The 20,671-nt window shown below is 39.8% G+C and overlaps 1 protein-coding gene across 1 annotated transcript in view; it reads right to left on the reverse strand.

Moving 5' to 3' along the window:
• Positions 1–17,994, reverse strand: part of UPK1B (uroplakin 1B) — a 41,121-nt gene extending 23,127 nt beyond the window's left edge. Inside the window, exon 1 of the mRNA XM_070749931.1 lies at positions 17,928–17,994. The gene's annotated coding sequence lies outside the window, so the exon portion shown is untranslated. The remainder of the gene's footprint in view (positions 1–17,927) is intronic.
• Between the last annotated feature and the right edge of the window lie 2,677 nt (positions 17,995–20,671).

A 20,671-nucleotide genomic window follows, 5' to 3' on the forward strand; every position in this document is an offset into this window, starting at 1 on the left:
GATGATGATGATGATGATGATGATAATAATAATAATAGTAATAATAATAATAATAATATAATGTATGGGAAAAATGTTATGATTGGCTAGAAAATGAATATGTATAGAAGATAAGTAACATTGATTAAATTGGAGTAAAATAGAATTGTGATATGATTTTGGAATTCATTTTACATGCTTCAATTCATAATTTTTTCCATCTGATTAATTTGTGATAGGAAAGAACCACATTGCTTGCAACTGTTATACCATTCCTAGGAAGGCAATAAATGAGATCTTTCATAGCTTCTCACACCTACCTGGGAGGTTCCTTCAACCTTGGGCTACAGCTTCTGCTTCATGGTTGAAAATGCCATTTCCTATTTTATAGCACATAGCCTACAGCAAGCCTAATTTAACCTTTTTGGGTGAGAAAGTCACACCCATCAGAAACTCTCATCCCAGCCACTGTTAAGGAACAGGCTGAGAAAATAATTCAATGAACTGGTTGCAGCTAGAACAAGGGAGACCAGGAAAGTAACATTCCAGTTGAATGTTTTAAAGTTCTAAAACTTTCTGCTCTGCGTTCCAATCCTTAGTATCTTCCATGAAATTTACACACCCTCTCCACCATTCTCTCTCATGTACTTGCGGGAGAAAGAGTACTAGGCAGGTTTTTCTAATGCTATGCAGAACTACATTTTCCCCTAATTTTTGTCAATCATTTTATTTATTTATTTTTTCAGAGGAGAAGAGAAATTCACTGATATTCATATGCATGGAGTGTGATGCTCTTGTTTATTTTTAGTTATGAGATCGGAGGAAATGTGAATATCCTTTTACATTGCACATTTCGGTTCCTTCTTATACTCTCGATAAATATATTGCTTAAATATAATCTTAAAAAGGATTTTTACATGAATAAAAATTAAGCATGTTGTGGTTCCGTCTGAGGCCCCCTCAGGGAACGGCTGATCTTATGTCGGTTTCCAGCTCAGAGGGAGAGGCTGAGGAACAGGAGGTGCAGACAGACGAGGAGGAGGAATCCCAGGCTGAAGAAGAGCGAGGACAGCCAGAGTCCCACCAGGGGGAGCTCTCCCCAGCAAGCAGCCTGGATTCCTTAGAGGAAAATGCACAAGCCATAATTGATCTGCGACAAAGAAGAGCTACTCAGAGAAGAAATCAATTGGCTAAGTACTTTCAGCATTAAAGAGGCAACAGCTGGGTTTGGGTGTGGTGCTCTTGGGAAAGGCTAAAAGGCAGACCCACCCTTCCTGGCTTGTGGAGTTTTATCTTTGAGAGTCTTGGGACCTGGCTGTGAACTTTGGCGTCTTGGAATCCTGGTTTGTGCCTTTGACTATTGAAACCTTGGGGGGGGGGGGGGTTGCCAGCAAGAAGCTTGCTGTATTGTCTGGACATCAGGACTCTGCTGTAACATATTATAACCTGTCTGTTGGGAAGAACAGGTTTTCCTCTGTGTTTATTTTTTCCAGCTATAAAATACTTTTGGCTTTTACCAGAGTGTCTGGCTGTTTTTTCCAGTTGGTGTTGAGGTCTGGGGGAACCCAGACAGAACAAAGCATAACATATATAAAAGAGAGGTAAGAAAGAGAAAAAAAAGTGTGAAAAAACAGTATAAAGAAAAGGACGAATAAAAAAAACAAAGGAGTGACTTCCAATGTTGTTTATAGCACTTGTTGTTGTTATTCTCTGTCGTCCCCTTCTTTTTTGCCCTCAATCTTTCTCAGCATTAGGTTCTTTTCCAGTGAGTCCTTCCTTCTTATTTGGTGACCAAAAGCTACCACTTACAGTACTTACAGATCAACATATTATCCCTCAGTCAGTGGCCGGACCGGGGTGGGTGGGGGACGGACGCAGTGGGGTAGCAAAAATGGAGCTCCATCCCAGAGCACCCAATTTGCACTGAAAGATGTTGAAAGAAAATGCAGGGCATCCTGCATAAACTACGCCCAAGTGTGGTAGTAAAAAAATTGGTACCCCTTCACTGATAATAGGATAGAATAGAATAGAATTTTTATTGATCAAGTGTGATTGGACACACAAGGAATTTGTCTTGGTGCATATGCTCTCAGCGTACATAAAATAAAATATACATTTGTCAAGAATCATGTGGTACAACAATGATTGTCATAGGGGTCAAATAAGCAATGAAGAAGAAATATTAATAAAAATCTTAGGATATAAGCAACGAGTTACAGTCATACAGTCAACATGGGAGGAAATGGGTGAAAGGAATGATGAGAAAAACTAGTAGAATAGAAGTGCAGATTTAGTAGAAAGTCTGACAGTGTTGAGAGAATTATTTGTTTAGTGGAGTGATGGCGTTCTGAAAAAAACTGTTCTTGTGTCTAGTTGTAACATCATACAATTCCCTTCTATCTCATTTTCAACCTTTTAAATCAGCAAACTCAGAAATTACCATTTCATTTTTTAACAGAAAAATATAATAAAAGTATTCAATTCTTTTATTTAAAAAACATGTTTCAATTTTGCCATTTCTGAAGATTTATGTACATTTATTTATTGGATTTAGTTGGATTCTGCCTTTGTGCAACATAAATCTAGCAACTGTGTCTTGTACTCTTTGATAAGAGAGAAAAACAACTCTCTTTAATGTGATACTCATTCAGATATTTAAAGAATTTTATCATGTTTCTTGTCAGTCATCCCTTTTTGAATATGAAATATGGTGGCCTAAACTAGTAGGAAAAACTCACTAGTCAAGATGAGACTAACCAAAGCAGGACTGACTGGAATGATTACTTTTTGTAATTTGGACACTGTGCTTCTCTTCATGCAAATAGAGTGTCTTCTTTCCAGTTATGTGACACTGCTGGATCATATTCAATTGCAGATAACTACATCCACAATCTGTCACATACACAGTTAGTATACCAGATGGCTACTATCCTATACTTGTACATTTGATTTAGTGTTTTTATTACTGTGAACTTTGCATTTATATCTATTGCATTTTCTTCCGTTATTTTTAAACTATAATTTTTATTTTTATCTTCCATGTTCTACCTTACCTGACTTTGAACCATCTACAAATTCAATAAACATTCCCCTCAGTCAGACATAAAATTGATTGTTGTAGAATACCACTCTCCAATTTTATGGATAACTATTGAAGTATACTCTTTGAGTTTGTTTTGTAAGTGTTGTGGTTCAGCGTGAGGCAGATCAAAGACCAGCTGCGTCTCTGCTGGCTCCATGCCCGGAGGAGGATGACAGCGAAGAGGAGGGGGCTGGGCAGTCGGACAGGGGAGAGTATAGTCAGGAATGTGACGAGGAAGAACAGCATGGGAGCCCCGGGGAGGGGCTCTCCCCAGCCAGTAGCTTGGAGTCTTTGGAGTCATTAGGTGACGAAGCACAAGCTGTCATTAACATGCGACAGAGACGTCTAGATCAAAGGAAGGATCAATTGAAGAAATATTATCAGCATTGAATAAGGAACACCAGGGCTTGGGTGTGGTCCTCATTAGCAGGGAAGGGTTTATAAGGCAGGCAAACCCTTGAAGCCATGTGGAGTGTTATCAGTTTGGAGTTGCTGTAACCTGCATTGTTTTCTCGGCGTTTCTGTTCCTGGCTCGTGGCCCAGCAGTCTTGAAGAATCGTGGGAGGTGTATGTCTGTTACCTACAGCCTCGTCTTGGCAGCAAGAATCCTATATTTATGTATGGACAATTGCCTTCGTGTATATATTTGGAGTTCCAGTGTTTTCCTGCTTTGTAAGGACATTTTCTGTTAGCTTTGTTTCTCTTTAACATTATAAAACTGTATTTGAATTCTACCGGTGTGTCTGGCTTATCTTTTTGGGTTGGTCATAGCTTCCGGAGTGACCCAGACAGAACAGTAAGCAAGCTATGTAATCACTTTATTGCAGTTTACAAGTAATCAGCTTGCTGGTAAATGTAATTCAAGAATGTTTGTCTTATCTTTTGCTGAAATCAAGATATTATGCATATAACACTCCACAATCTATTAAAGAGATTATCAAATACTAGTTTGTCGAGATATGTTCTTCACAATTTCTTAGTAACTTCCAATAAGCACTCTTTTCAAGATGTTCATACATTAAATCCTTAGAGATTTACTTTAAATAAAATTGAAGTTTTATGAAATTTCCTTTTTCTGTTGGGAGGAACTTTTACCATCCTCCATTCCTAATTCTTTTTCAAAGTTCAGCTGGACAATTATCAAATTCCTTCAACACTCTAGGAAGTAACTGACTTGACCTTCAAGTTTAAACTTTTTCAAAACGATTAAGTTTTCTGTAAACATATTTTTATAATCTCAAATTTCAATCCTGCTCCTTCATCCTACACTTCATAATTTCCTGGTGGAACACATATATCTTCTTGGAGAAAATTGAACCATATCGAGTAGTTCTTCCACTATGTTACCTTTTCAGGTTTTGCCTTTTTGGTTTTTTTAATTATTATTATTATGTTTAAGTTTAAGTTTAAGTTTTATTGGATTTATATGCTGCCCCTCTCCGAAAACTCAGGGCGGCTAACAACAATCATGAAAATATACAATAAAATCCAATACCAAAAGCAAATTAAAACCCCTTAATATATAAAAACCAAACATACATACAAACATACCATGTATACAGTTGTAACGGCCTAGGGGGAGAAAAAAGTCTTAATTCCCCCATGCCTGGCGGCAGAGGTGGCTTTTAAGTAGCTTACAAAAGGCAAGGAGGGTGGGGGCAATTCTAATCTCTGGGGGGAGTTGGTTCCAGAGGGCCGGGGCCGCCACAGAGAAGGCTCTTCTCCTGGGTCCTGCCAAGCGGCATTGTTTAGTTGACGGGACCCGGAGAAGACCCACTCTGTGGGACCCAACTGGCCGCTGGGATTCGTGCGGCAGAAGGCGGTCCCTGAGGTAATCTGGTCCGGTGCCATGAAGGGCTTTATAGGTCATAACCAACACTTTGAATTGTGACCGGAAACTGATCTGCAACCAATGCAGACTGCGTAGTGTTGGAGTAACATGGGCATATTTAGGGAAGCCCATAATTTCTCTCTCAGCTGCATTCTGCACAACCTGGAGTTTCCAAACACTTTTCAAAGGTAGCCCCATGTAGAGAGCATTACAGTAGTTGAGCCTCGAGATGATGAGGGCATGAGTGACTGTGAGCAGTGACTCCCGGTCCAGATAGGGTCGCAACTGAGATTATTGGTATCTCTTGCTTAATAATCTACTCAGAATGTGGTTTTTCAAGAGGCAACTGGACTTTTTGGTTTTTCTTTGAAACAATTTCATTTCTCATTCAAGAAGCTTCTTCATCTTTCCTTTCCCCAACATGCAAACAGTGCCAAAGAAACTTATCGGATGAAAAGCGAAATGTCTCCAAAGAAAAAATAGAAAGTCCAGTTGCCTTTTGAAAACTCTCCTTTGGGACAACCATGATCTGGATGACTGAGGATCGCCATAGATATGATCAGAACTATTATAATTATTTGCCTGCAGCTAATATGCCTTTTGAAAAGCTCTAAAAATTAAATGGAGAATTTGGGTTCTGCTTTGTTTTTTTAGATAAATAAAATAAGAATAAAGTACTGAATATTTGTGGGTCTGCCTATCTCTGATTACATCTACCCATTTCATAAGATCTCACAGGAGTTGCATGTTAAAGGTCCCCCCTACCAAGTAATGGCATCTAATGAGACCAAGGAAGACAGCTTTTTTTCTTCCACAAACTGTGGAAACTTCACCCTGGACTTCAAGCATCTTGCAGTGTATGCCTCTCCATTCTTCCTCCATTCTTTGGGTCCTTGGTTTCCATTCCTTCCTCCATTCTCTGGTCCTTGTGTTGATTTGGGGAGCAATGTCATCTGCTGGTGTTGGTCCACTGTGCTTCATTAGTCTAGGATCAGCACAACTGTCGATCAGGAGATTTTGGAGCACTTCATGCTTCCTTCTGCAGATGAGCTTTATGGGGATGCTGACTTCAATTTTCCAGCAGGACTTGGCATCTACCCATACTGCCAAAAGCACAAAAACTTGGTTCAATGACCATAGAATCACTATGCTTGATTGGCCAGCAAACTTGCCTGACCTGAACCCCATAGACAATCTATAGGGCATTGCCAAGAGACATGAGACCAAACAATGGAGATGAGCTAAAGGTTGCTATTGAAGCATCCTGATCTTCCATAAGTGCCACAGGCTGATGACTTCCATGCCACACTGCATTGAGGCAATAATTGTTGCAAAAGGGTCCCAAATGAAGTACTGAATACATATGCATGCTCATACAGTGGTCCCTCGATTTTCGGGGGTTTGAACTTCGCGAAACGGCTATACCACGGTTTTTCAAAAATATTAATTAAAAAATACTTTGTGGTTTTTTTCCCCTATACCACAGTTTTTCATGCCCGATGACGTCATACGTCATCGCCAAACTTTCATCCGCCTTTAATAAATATTTTTTTAAATAAACTTTAATAAATAAACATGGTGAATAATAATCTAAATGGTTGCTAAGAGAATGAGAAATTGCAGTTTAGGGGTTTAAAGTGTTAAGGGAAGGCTTGTGATACTGTTCATGGCCAAAAATAGTGTATTTACTTCCGCATCTCTACTTCGCGGAAATTCGAATTTCGCGGGTAGTTTCGGAACGCATCCCCCGCGAAAATTGAGGGAGCACTGTACTTTTCAGAGATCTGATATTGTTCTATATACAATCCTTGCTTTATTGATTGCATGTAATATTCTAATTTTCTGGTGGATTGGGGTTTTTCATGAGCTGTACCCCATGATCATCACAATTATGACAAATCACGGCTTGAACTACAGTATCTTGCCTTGTATGTAATGAGTCTCTCTCATATATTACATTTCACCTTTTAAGTGGCATTACTTAAATAAATTAACTTTTGCAGGATATTCTAATTTTTTGAGTTTCACCTGTATATGATTAATAAGTTGGATCGTGACCTTTCAGATCATGTTTTTTTTTAATAAAAAGTGATTGTAATAGTTTCGGTTGTTTTTAATGTGTTTTAATTGTTTTTGTTGTATGACTGGGGGTTTTTTTGTTTGTGTTTTGTGTTTTAAATTTGTAAGCTATCTAGAATCATCTGTGTGAGATGAGCAGCTGTAGAAAATGAATGAATGAATGATTTTATTGAAGCAAAGGGGTAATGAAAATGAATTGGTTTTAGATACACAGTTTCTGATACCTTCCACCATTTCTTCTTAATGGGTTTCTTTTCTCTTTTTAAAGAAGCCATTTTTATTTTGATGAAAAAGAGGGGGAAAAGAAATTTAACAGATAAGTAGTCCCAGTAGTCACTAAATTCTTAACTCCTTGGACTTTGACAATAGAATCAGGCATCTGATTTGTTTGTAGTAAAAGCACTATTAGTTTGCTTTATTTTAAGGAGGAAGAAGACAAACAGAAAAACGTATTGAAAGGAGAAAAGAAAAAAATCAATTCTATATTACTGGCTAAAACTTAACGACTGGCTCCAGATTAGTATCGATACCATCAGTTATTAAAACTGTGTGTGAATTCTTTTTCAAAATTCTCAAGTGAGTGAAGAAAACAAGTGAAAAACTAAGCAAACATATTAATTTTCTTGCCGGCAAAACTGTTTATTATAACAACAAATCTCTTATGGCTTAAAGATTACTGCAATAAATAGGTAAAAATTTGAGATGCCCAGGGGTTCTTTAACACCTTTGATGCTAATAATATACATAATACAACACAAAGTAATTCAAAGTTAAAAGAAAGTGAGAGGGAAAAATGTAGCAGTATAATTAGTTTAATTCTGTCTTGATATTGAATGAAATATCTGTGTGACCTCTAAGATGTCTAGTAAATTTTCTAAATCAGAACTCTTTTGATATGTTGAATTGCAGTTTCCAACATTCCACACCCACTATGTCCAACAAATTAATTGGTTGAGAAATCATCATAGTTACAACTCCAGCCTTTTGGAGACTGTAAGACTGGGATATCCATAACTAGTTCAGCCTTACACAAACTGTTCACTGGCATTGGTAAAATTCCATACTTAGACTTCTTTATTTTAACCTCCTAATATAATATCTCAGTTATAATACATGGGTTTGGAATTCAAAACAAGGGCAGCTACACGCCCATAGAAGTATTTCTTTCCAAATCAAGAATGACCTGGAACTGGCTGATTTGTTACGTACAAAACTTACTAACTGAGCTTTGGTGCTTTTAACCCTTGTAGAACAAAAGCTTAAAAATGAAAAGATTTATTTGCAAATAAACAAAGAGTAGGAAAACACCCTGGCTCCATCAAAACCACAGAAACCTTGGATGAAAAAGAAATGTTTTTGAAAGGGTGTGGTTGAGAACAGAGTCTCTATGGGCATTGAACTTTACTCTAATCTCCTAGCTTGCATACTCAGATATTTCATTGGGTAATAGGAACTGATCTTTCATTGTAAAATATTTCATTTCCTAGTTTTTTTCCCTAAACAAATTGTGCTCTGAAGACTCTTAAGAGTTAAGAATGTTCATCACCATATTTAAGATCAGTCTTAGATATTTGTTTGTTTGCCTATTTATTTTATTTAGTTTTATTTATTTATTTAATTTTGTCCAATACTGTACATAATAATACACAATGAAGGTAGTAGAGGGCACCTTCAAGAAAATAAAATTAGAGAAGGCGTAGAAGAGGGAGTATAGGATAAAATAAATCAATGAGAGAATAGAAGAAAGATAAAGGGATAGAAGAGAAGATATATGAGATAAAGGACAGGGGTCAGAAGGCACTCTAGTGCACTTATGCACACCCCTTATTGACCTCTTAGGAATCAGGAGAGGTCAACCATGGACAATCTAAGGATAAAATGTTGGAGGTTAGGGTTGGTATGTTTCCTGTGTGGTTCATGTGGTTTTGTTGTAGTTCTCATAAGCTCTATGTTAATATGGCTCTACACTACATCCTTCAACATCTTGAATCTCCAATGACCTACGCTAGGGTCCTCTTTGTAGTCTTCAGTTCAGCATTCAACACCATCATACTGGACATTCTCTTAACCAAACTAAATCAGCTAGTGGTACTTGAACACACTTGTAAGTGGATCGCAAGCTTCCTAACAGACAGGAAGCTGCAGGTGAAGCTGGGAAAGATCACACCAGATACATGTACATGTACTTATTTATATTTTTCCTTTATTAGTTTTACAAATAATTCACAGTGGTAAGCATATCCAACATAACTTCCTCCTCCTATTTTTCCTAGAACAACAACCCTCTGAGATGAGTTGGGCTAAGAGAGAGTTATTAGCCCAAGATCACCAGCTGACTTTCATGGCTAAGATGGAACTAGAATTCACAGACCCTTGCCTTAACCACAGACCAAATTGGCTTTAGTGTATATGGGTAACACAAAATACAAAAATTTCACTGGATAATTTAATTTAATTTATTAGATTTGTATGCTGACCCTCTCCGGAGACTCAGAGCAGCTCACAACAATAACAACAATGTAAACAAATCTAATACATTTAAAAAATATCTAAAAACCCATCATTAAAACCATACAACACATACCATACATAAATAATATAAACCCAGGGGCTCAGTTTCCCCGTGCCTGATGACATAGGTGGGTCTTCAGTAATTTACAAAAGGCAAGGAGGGTGGGAGCGGTTTTGATCTCCAGGGGGAGTTGATTCCAAAGGGCTGGGGCTGTCACAGAGAAGGCTCTTCCCCTGGGGCTCGCCAGACGACATTGTTTAGTCGACAGGACCCAGAGAAGGACAACTCTGTGGGACCTAATCGGTCTCTGGGACTCATGCGGCAAAAGGCGGTCCCGAAGGTATTCTGGTCCGATGCCATGTAGGGCTTTATAGGTCATTACCAACACTTTAAATTGTGACCGGAAACTAATCGGCAACCAATGCAGGCCGTGGAGTGTTGACGAGATGTGGGCAAATCTAGGGAGCCCCACAATAGATCTCACAGCTGCATTCGGCACGATCTGGAGTTTCCGAACACTCTTTAAAGTAGCCCCATGTAGAGAGCGTAATAATCATGCACCAAAGGTGTTGGTTATTACAATGCCATCTAGTAGGTTGGAAATGTGAAATACAGTGGTACCTATACTTAAGAACTTAATTTGTTCCGTGACCAGGTTTTTAAGTAGAAAGGTTTGTAAGTAGAAGCAATTTTTCCCATAGGAATCAATGTAAAAGCAAATAGTGCATGCAAACCCATTAAGGAAAGAAATAAAAGCTCGGAATTTGGGTGGGAGGAGGAGGAGGAAGAAATGGAGGAGGACAGTCGCTGTCCAGAGTGAAGGGAGCGTTTCTTTTCTCTGGACACTGGCAGAGGTTTATTCCCTCTCCACGCATCCAGAGAAAGGAAAATGCTTCATTTGCTCTGGACTGCCAAAGCCTCCTTAAGCACCACTGAAAGGCTCCTCTGGCAGCCCAGAAAAGCCCAAAATGGCTGGAATTAAAGGGGGAATGGCAGGAAACTCACTGGGCCTTCGTGCCACTCTCAAATTTCCTGGGAAATTTTTCTTGGCTTGGGTTCTTAAGTAGAAAATGGTTCTTAAGAAGAGGCAAAAAAATCTTGAACACCCGGTTCTTATCTAGAAAAGTAGAGGCGTTCTTAAGTAGAGGTACCACTGTAATATGCTGAATATTTGGATCAAAGATTATGACCTGAATATAGTGGCAGGAGTATGCTTGGGTTAAAACTGGGCATTGGTTTCACTGTAGCATACTAGCCAAAATGTGCTAAAACTTTAGCCATTTACAGCCGGGATGGGAGCAAAGATCAATATCTAAGGGTGCATCTGATGACCCTGTTGCATAGAAAACTGAAACTCAAATTATAAGAATAGTAAACATAAAGATCATTAAATAACAAATGAAATGGTAGGAAGAAAAAAAATAGATATCTTGTGATGTTATGAAACCAAAAGAGAAAAAAGGGAGAAGAACATCTGAATGAAGGTGGTAATTATCTTGTGGAATGGAGTTGATGAATACATGTTTAAAAGTGAAAGTATATGCTTCATTTATGAATGAAATGGTTAAAATGAATGGCAGAAAAGATGGGGTATTGTAAGTGTGTGTGTGTGTGTGTGTGTGTGTTTGTGTGCACTTGTGTATGCATATGCACTCATACGATGGCGACAGCTGGGTGCTACATCCATTGAACACTAACAATGGAAGAATTATGGAAACCACTTGTGGATCATTCTGAATGAATAAATTCAGGGGGGGGGGAAATATCCAACACGATGACATGAATGGAAGACTGGGAAGAAGACAGCATAGTGTAGAAAACTGATTGAGCAATTCAGAAATGCAGGAATGAAATTAAATGAAAAGAATGGTAATTGTTGGTAAGCAGTTGCTTCGAAAAACATCTAAAAGTTTGTTTTAAATGTGTGTGAATGAATGTAACTCTATTCATATGTATAGATGATTGCAAATATAAAAGCATTATTTATTTGATTGTGATGAAAGACATAATTAGTGAGCAAAATAAGAATTATGATAGGCTCAGTGGAACAGCTCAAAATTTTATTAACATCCAGAGTTTATTTATTTATTTATTGGATTTGTATGCCCCTCCTCTCCGTAGACTCAGGGTGGCTAACAACAATGATAAAAACAGCATGTAACAATCCAATCCAATACTAAAATAACTAAAAAACCCGTATTATAAAAACCAAACATACATACAGACAGGGCCACCATCAGGAATTTTGGGGCCCCATACAGCCTAAGTGTCTGGGGGCCCCCCACCATTTTAAAACTATTTTAAGTCGCCAAGCCACTCCATCCCCCGGGGATCATTTCCCGCTTCACGCCAAGCGAGGCGGTCCCATAGGCAAGTGTTTCCCAACCTTGGCAACTTGAAGATATCTGGACTTTAACTCCCAGAATTCCCCAGCCAGCAAATGCTGGCTGGGGAATTCTGGGAGTTGAAGTCCATATATCTTCAAGTTGTCAAGGTTGGGAAGCACTGCCATAGGCTATTTCAGGAACTGGGTTAAGCCGATTGTGTGGACTCGTCCAGGAGAAAGAAAGAAGCGGGAGTGACAAGGGAAAGAAAGATCCTCCTGGCATCGGTCAGGCAGAGCGAGGCTTATTTACAGCTCCTTGGCACTTCTCCCTTCTTGTTGACAAAACCATGTGCTTTCTAGCGAGGGGAGGGGGGAGGGGGATCCCACACCCGGCAGCCACCGGCAAGGAGCTGGAAAGGACGAGGGGAGAGAAAAAGCAGGGTACCAGCAGTCGGGCGGGTGTCTTGAGGGGGCACTCCCATCTGGAAGGAAGGGAAGAAAGGCGAGGGCGAGCTATGAAGGAAGGAGGGAGGGTGAAAGGAAGGAAGGAAGGAAGGAATGGTAAAAGGGGCGATCAAGAGAGGAATGGGTGAATGAATGGACGGAGGGTGGGAAGGAAGGAAGGAAAGAGGGAAGGGACAGGAACAGAGGAAGGGTGCAAAGGAAGCAAGGAAAGGTGTGAAACGGGAGAATAAGAGAGGAAGGAGTGAAAGAAGGGAGCGAGGGAGGAAAGAAGGGAGGAAGGAGAAGGAAAGCAAGAAATGGAGGGAGGGAAGGAAAGAAAGAAAGAAAGAAAGGGGGAAGGGACAGGAACAGAGGAAGGAAGGAAACTTATGAAAGGGGAGAGTAAGAGAGGAAGGACTGAAGGAAGGGAGGGAGGGAAGAAGGTAGGAAGGAGAAAGAAAAGAAGAAATAGAGGAAGGGAAGGTAAAAGAGAGAAAGAGAAAGAGCAAGAAAGAGAAAGAAAGAAAGAGAATGAAAGAGAAATAAAAAGAGAGAGGGGGAATGAAAGAAATGGAAGGTGGGAAGGAAGGAGAGAGAGAAAGAAAGAGGAAGAAAGAAAGCAAGAGAAAGAAAAAAAGAATGAAAGAGCAAGAGAGAAAGAGAGAAAGAAAGAAAAAGAAATGAAAGAAAGAAAGAAAGAGGAAAGAAAGAGAATGAAAGAGAAATAAAAAGAGAGGGGGAATGAAAGAAATGGAAAGAGGGGAGGAAGGAGAGAAAGCAAGAGAAAGAAAGAAAGCAAGATAAAGAAAAAAGAATGAAAGAGCAAGAGAGAAATAGAGAAAGAAAGAAAAATCAACGAAAGAAATTGTGATTTTTACTATGCCGGCTCCTTCCCTCCCCTGCTCGAGGCGCCGGGTTCTGCCCTTTCTCCCTCGCCCGCATCCTTGCCGCGGTGACTCACCAGGAGAAGGTTGGAGACCCACGCGGCTCCTCGGGGGGCGTTGCGGAAGGCAGCGGCGGCGGAAGCCCCCATGCCCGGCAGGGGATGATGGGCAAGGGACGCCTCGGGGAAGGAGAGCAGGGCGGGAATGGAATGATGGGGCTGGCGGGGGTTTAGGAAAGGGGAGCCCGCTGGGCACGAGGGAACGCTGGCCGCGCGGGGCTCCGGGGCCAGCCTTGCAGCTCCTTGGCGGGAGGAGCCGAAAGCCACCGGGCGAGGACTGGGCTCAGCAGAAGCGGCCAGCTTCCCATAGCAATGGGGAGCTTGGCTTCCGCAGACTGTACCCTCCCTCTTTTGCCGGCCGGGCCGCCTGCTTCACCTAATCAATTTGGCCTGGGCCTTTTACTTTGCTGAGGTGAGGCTCAGGCAGGCGTCCGGCAAAAGAAGGAGGGTACAGTCTGCGCATGTGCAAGGAGCTGGTGACTGCGGGCCCCCCTAATTGCCGGGCCCGTTACACCACTCCCAGTAGTACCGGTCTATCGGCGGCCCTGCATACAGACATACCATGCATAAATTGTAAAGGTCTAGGGGGAAAGAATATCTCAGTTCCCCCATGCCTAACAGCAGAGGTGGGTTTTAAGAAGTTTACGAAAGGCGAGGAGGGTGAAGGCAATTCTAATCTCTGGGGGGAGTTGGTTCCAAAGGGCCCGGGCTGCCACAGAGAAGGCTCTTTCCCTGGGTCCCGCCAGATGACATTGTTTAGTTGACGGGACCCAGAGAAGGCCCACTCTGTGGGACCTGACTGGTCGCTAGGATTCGTGCGGCAGAAGGCGGTCCCTGAGATAATCTGGTCCGGTGCCATGAAGGGCTTTATAGGTCATAACCAACACTTTGAATTGTGACTGGAAACTGATCGGCAACCAATGCAGACTGCGGAGCGTTGGTATAACATGGGCATATTTGGGGAAGCCCATGACTGCTCTCGCAGCTGCATTCTGCACGACCTGAAGTTTCCGAACACTTTTCAAAGGTAGCCCCATGTAGAGAGCATTGCAGTAGTCGAGCCTCAAGGTGATGAGGGCATGAGTGACTGTGAGCAGTGACTCCCGGTCCAAATAGGGCCACAACTGGTGCACCAGAGTTGAACTTGGAGGGAAAGTGGATAGTGAAGAAAAAGAAAGAAAGAAATGAATTGAGGGGAGAATGCCTGGGGAAGTGAAAGGAGATTAGATGTGTTTCACCTTAGCCCTTTGCCAGTACTAACTGCTCTGCTACCAACAGCCAGGAAGATGGACCATTCAGTACTTCTAAAGCAGTCTTGTAACTGGTCATGGCCATCATAGCAGTCAATTTATAACTAGCACTTAAAATTCTAAGTGTGCTTACCAGCATATATCACTTAACAAAATAACAATCCCAGATTTGTTACACTCCATAAGAATGGATAGTATTGATATATATATCTCTATTTATCTCAGTGTATGACCCAAGTCCAGACATAATGTCCTAAAGAAAATATACTGAGGCACAGAATGTGGAAATCTATAAATGAAATCTATAGGGTTGCTTAGAGCAGAGCAATCGATAACTTCTCCATGCTTTTTATTAATGAATATCTGGAGGAAGATAAATGCAGCTCTTTTAAAAACCTCTTCCCCTGATCTTTCTTAGTCTCTTGTATTCACTTAGCTACAAGCAAGCTACACTATATTCATTGATCGTGACTCTAAGTGAATGTGTATATGAATGTAATTTATTCATAGCAATGGGATATGCTTAATCATTCCTTGACTATCCGGTCTCATAGTAAGGGTATATGCATTGCCCATATATATATTTTGGAACTTCCTGCTCAAGTTCAGCAAGATTGGCAATTAAAAAAATCATAAGCAGTGCCTATTAAGTGTAAGTATCAGTTGATTACTCATCAGTTTTTAGAAAAGGTAGTTGATACCAGATACTAAAACAATTTCCCAATTGAGAAGCATCCAAGCATAGTCAAACAAATGTAAGGTATTCTCAAATCCCTCATTGACATTACACAGATCTGTAGTGACATGCCCTGAATCTAATTCATTCTATTGGAAACACACCTGTTTTCCTTTGAAACTATGCTGCGTTTTACTCAATTGTCCTCTTGTGGTGGAAAATGCTCAGTCTTAAAGCTTCATAAGTTCACCATACTTAGTACACTACACTTATAAATAATTACCGGTATAGTGTTTTTCAAATGTTAACATACAAATACGCAAAATTTATTTATTTATTGGATTTGTATGCCGCCCCTCTCCAGAGACTCGGGGCGGCTAACAGCAATAATAAAACAGCATATAATAATAATCCAATACTAAAAACAGTTAAAAACCCATTATTATAAAAACCAAACATACATACAGACATACCATGCATAAAATTGTAAAGGCCTAGGGGGGAAGAGTATCTCAATTCCCCCATGCCTGGTGGCAGAGGTGGGTTTTAAGCAGCTTACAAAAGGCAAGGAGGGTGGGGGCAATTCTAATCTCTGGGGGGAGTTGGTTCCAGAGGGCCGGGGCAGCCAAAGAGAAGGCTCTTCCCCTGGGTCCCGCCAAGCGACATTGTTTAGTTGACGGGACCCTGAGAAGACCGACTCTGTGGGACCTAACTGGTCGCTGGAATTCGTGCAGCAGAAGGTGGTCCCTGAGATAATCTGGTCCAGTGCCATGAAGGGCTTTATAGGTCATAACCAACACTTTGAATTGTGACCGGAAACTGATTGGCAACCAATGCAGACTGCAGAGTGTTGGTGTAACATGGGCATATTTGGGAAAGCCCATGATTGCTCTCGCAGCTGCATTCTGCACGACCTGAAGTTTCTGAACACTTTTCAAAGGTAGCCCATTGTAGAGATCGTTACAGTAGTTGAGCCTCGAGGTGATGAGGGCATGAGTGACTGTGAGCAGTGACTCCTGGTCCAAATAGGACCACAACTGGTGCACCAGGCGAACCTGGGCGAACGCCCCCCTTAGAAACTCTCGTGATTCCCCTTGAACCTGGTCAATGGCTGTCTGAAAGTCCTGTGACCTGTGACTTCTAACACATATTTGGGGAGAATCATATTGGAAAAGGTTTTACTGATGACATTTCAAACATATAAAATCATCAGGTCCATCTACACTGCTTGACAAGATGATATTCAAAGCATATTTAGCATCTTTTAAAAAATTGTCCTTTCATTGAATTTGTTTCTATTATAGTTTTTTACAGAATAAATAAAAAGGAATTTGGCTTTTTATTTTGTTCTTTGTACAACAAAAACATCAATCACAGTGACAAACATGGTTATTATATAGTATTAACACTATTGACAACATAGCCTTAAGATGTCATCTTATCTACCAGCAACTGTTTTGACAGTTTTGGGTTTGTTGTCATGGACTGCAAATGGTAATGTAAGCCAAATTTAAGATAATGATCACATTATCCTTATATTAAAAGATGCATTGGAAAAATCTAGATTGTGTCCATATAAAACCGTCAATAGAATTAAATCTCTAGACAAAGCTTTTTTAAAAAGCAGTACAACGTATGACCCACTGGATCATGATTTCAGTGATATATCTTTACCTAAACTGATAAACAGAATGACCATGGACAGGTAAAAAAAAGCAGCAGGAATAGGAGCAACCCTTGACTTCCTGCCAGATTATCCATTGACTTCGCTTGTGGGAATAACTTGACCAAGACAACTGATCTGAAGATTGTTGAAATTTCAATTTGATAAGAGTAACAGGCTCCAAACTTAGAGTACCTTCTTCAAGTTAGACCATTTAAGGTACCTTGGTTCAAAAATTGTTCCCCTGTGATGCACCATTTTACCCCAGTGAAGATTACAAATAGACAATTTTAGTAGCACACAGATAGATACTAGCCATTTATGTGAAGGGCAAGTTTGTGATGCAAAATGTTTTACCCACTTGCAATTTATTCTATACCTATTCAGGAACAAGCTTCACTGAACTGAATAAGACTTCCAAGTAAGATCAGGTTTAACAGATATTTTTAAAAAGTCAACTGTGGATCGGAGTACAAATACAGTATCAGAGATTGAACAAGGGATGGTTCAAAAGAATTATAGATAGCTGACAGACTTTAGAAGAATGTACAGAACAAAACCCATCAATTTTTCAAACTGATACCAGCCCAAATGATGCTTTATCAGCTATACCATTCCATATAACTCAGCAAGGAAAAAGCTAAAACCGTCTGTAAAGTAACTTGAATTAGGTATAAAGTTACAACGTCCACTTATAGATATCACTTTCTGTTAATTTTTCCTGACTAAAAAGTAACTGTTTGTTCCAAACAGTGAGAAGGCTTACAATTTTTTCACTTGCTTTCTACAAGATTCTCTCACCTATACTAAGCAGCAATCACTGAAAGGTAGGTTATTATCATTGGCAGCATAATTTCTTTCTTATTGGAAACATAAAAATAAAAATCTTAAAGTAATACCCCACATTACTTAAAGTAATACCCCACAAAACTGTAAGATATGTAAGTAATCTAGGGGTTTTTCCATTTAGCTAGCATGATAAAACAGAAACAACCCAGTGACAAATTTTGTTTTAATCTCATTTGTGTTAGATGTTAATACATACTAACTTTATAAATGTTTTAGATTTAACAACAGGAAAAGACACTTTAGACCAAAACTCAAGCACAAGTAAGCTAGAGACCGAAGATATATTTACTCACCTTCTTTCACTCTGAAACCAAACAATTTGCTATGCCAACACCCCCAATCACTTTTTAAAAGTGCCCAAGGCACCCAAGGACAATGGTATGTGATTGGTCAGAAGGGAAGAGCTATCATATGACACTGTCCTAATCTGGTCCAACCAGTTCTTAGTTGTGATAGGACCAACAGGTCTCTTGAGCCGCAACACTTACCCATTATACTGGAATGTGTTCGTACTCATACCCATTCACCAAAATTTATGACGTTTCCATTATTACATGCTGTCAAACATTAACAAGTGATTCATATGATTTTTAAAAGTAAATCAGGGGGAAAAATAAAGAGCTGTTATTTGCCTTACTAAATATATACAAAGGAAACAGCCTAAATATACACAAAGGAAGCAGACAATAGAAAATGGCATTTAAGGCAGTACAAGAAGATTAAGGAGCTGTATTTATGACATTTTCCTTCCTTCTAAAAGTCTTTCATAATAAACACACACACACATCTATATTTAAAATGAAATTCAGAGGGTTATTAGGGGGGGTGTAAGTGGGGATAGGGGTCAAAAAATCATTATTTGTGCTATCACGGATTGACTTTTTGACTCTCCCCTTGTGTAGACACCCTGACTATGAAACGCTATGACCAGACCCATTTATTGTGTTAATCACCTGGAAGGGGCCTTGGAGGTCTTCTAGTCTAACTCCCTTTTCAAGCAGGAGATCCTATATCATTTCAGATAGATGGCTGACCAGTCTTTTCTTATAAACTTATATTGCTGAACCATCTACAACTTCTGAAGGCAAGCTGTTCTACTGGTTAATCGTCCACACTATAAGGAAGTTTCTCCATCCCAGGTTGCTTCTCTCTTCATATTTTCTTGTCCTGCCCTCTGATGCTTTGGAAAATAAATTGACTCCTCCTCTTTGTGGCAGCCTCTGAAATACTAAAATACCGCTATCTGCTCTGAGTCTTCAGAGAGGGGCGGCATACAAATCTAATTATTATTATTATTATTATTATTATTAATAATAATAATAATAATAACAATAATAATAATAACAACATAACAATAACAACAACAAAATAATAATAATAATAATAATAATAATAATAATAATAATAATAATAATAATAATAATAATAAAAAAAATAGTCAATAATAGGAAGCTTCTCAAGGTGAAGCAAACTAAGGACCAGTACAGAAAAAATGTAACTCAATGTCATATGGACAGTTGGCGGAACAAAGCATTGCATGGACAGTTCTTGGAGAAGATTGAAGGCAAAGTGGATAAAGAAAAGACCTGGTCATGGCTTACAAGTGGAACACTCAAAAAGGAGACAGAAGGACTAATACTGACAGCACAAGAACAGGCCATTAGAACAAATGCTGTCAAAGCCAGAATTGAAAAATCAACAGACAATCCAAAGTGCAGACTCTGTAAAGAAACAGATGAAACAATCGATCACATACTCAGCTGCTGCAAAAAGATCGCACAGACTGACTACAGGCATAGACATGATGCTGTGGCACAGATGATCCACTGGAACTTGTGCCGGAACTACCATTTACCAGTGGCAAAGAACTGGTGGGATCATAAGCCCAAAAAAGTGGTCGAAAATGAGCAAGCAAAACTACTGTGGGACTTCCGACTTCCGACTGACTGAATTCTGAAGCATAACACACCAGAATCCTGATTGTGGAGAAAAAGAAAGTATGGATCATCGACATCACAATCCCAGGGGACAGCAGAATTGAGGAGAAGCAGCTAGAGAAATTAGTAAAATACGAAGATCTAAAAATCGAGCTGCAACAACTCTGGCATAAGCCAGTGAAAGTGGTCCCAGTGGTACTTGGCACGCTGGGCGCAGTGCCAAAGGATCTCAGTGGACATTTGAAAACCATCGGAATTGACAAAATCTCCATCTGCCAATTGCAAAAGGCCGCTTTACTGGGATTGGCAAACATAATTCGCCGCTACATCATGTAGTCTTAGGTGCTTGGGAAGCGCCCGACTGGTGATGTAATACGAAATCCAGCATAGTGATCTCATTTGCTGTGTTGTATTGACATAATAGTAATAATAATAATAATAATAATAATAATAATAATAATAATAATGATGTCCTTCTTTTCTATAGATTGGTCATATCCAAATCCTGCAACTGTTCTTCATATGTTTTTGTCTTACAGGCTCTTAATCGTATTAGCTGTTCTTCTTTGCAGTTGTTCCAAAGTCTCAGCATCTTTTTTGTAACATGGTGACCAAAACTGGATCCAGTATTCCAGGTGTGATCTTACTGAGAATTTATAAAGCAGTACCTATATTTCATGTGATTTTGATTCTATGCCTCTATTTAAACAAGCAAAGATTGCACTAGCTTTTCTGACTGCAGCCACATCTACCGGTTCACGTTTAAGTGATCGTACAGTAGGACTCCAAGGTCCCTCTCACAGATATTGCTTTCGAGCCAGGTTTTGCCTAATCTGTACTACAGCTACTCTAGTTGCAAGTGCAATTCTATGTAGGGAGTCTCTTTACAGCACCTTGAAGAGCATCCAGAAGTTCCAATTAGTGCATAAAGTAGTGGTGCAGACAGTTATGTGTGCTCCCAGAACAGTACATATCTCACACTGTTCCGTGACCTGGATTGATTGCCAATTTGCTTCTGGATCCAATGCAAGACTCTGGTTTTAACCTTTAAACCTCTTTATGGCATGAGACTGAGCTATCTGGCTGATTGTCTCTCCTTA

The sequence above is a fragment of the Erythrolamprus reginae genome, chromosome 4, assembly GCF_031021105.1.
Source record: "Erythrolamprus reginae isolate rEryReg1 chromosome 4, rEryReg1.hap1, whole genome shotgun sequence".
Taxonomy (NCBI): domain Eukaryota; kingdom Metazoa; phylum Chordata; class Lepidosauria; order Squamata; family Dipsadidae; genus Erythrolamprus; species Erythrolamprus reginae.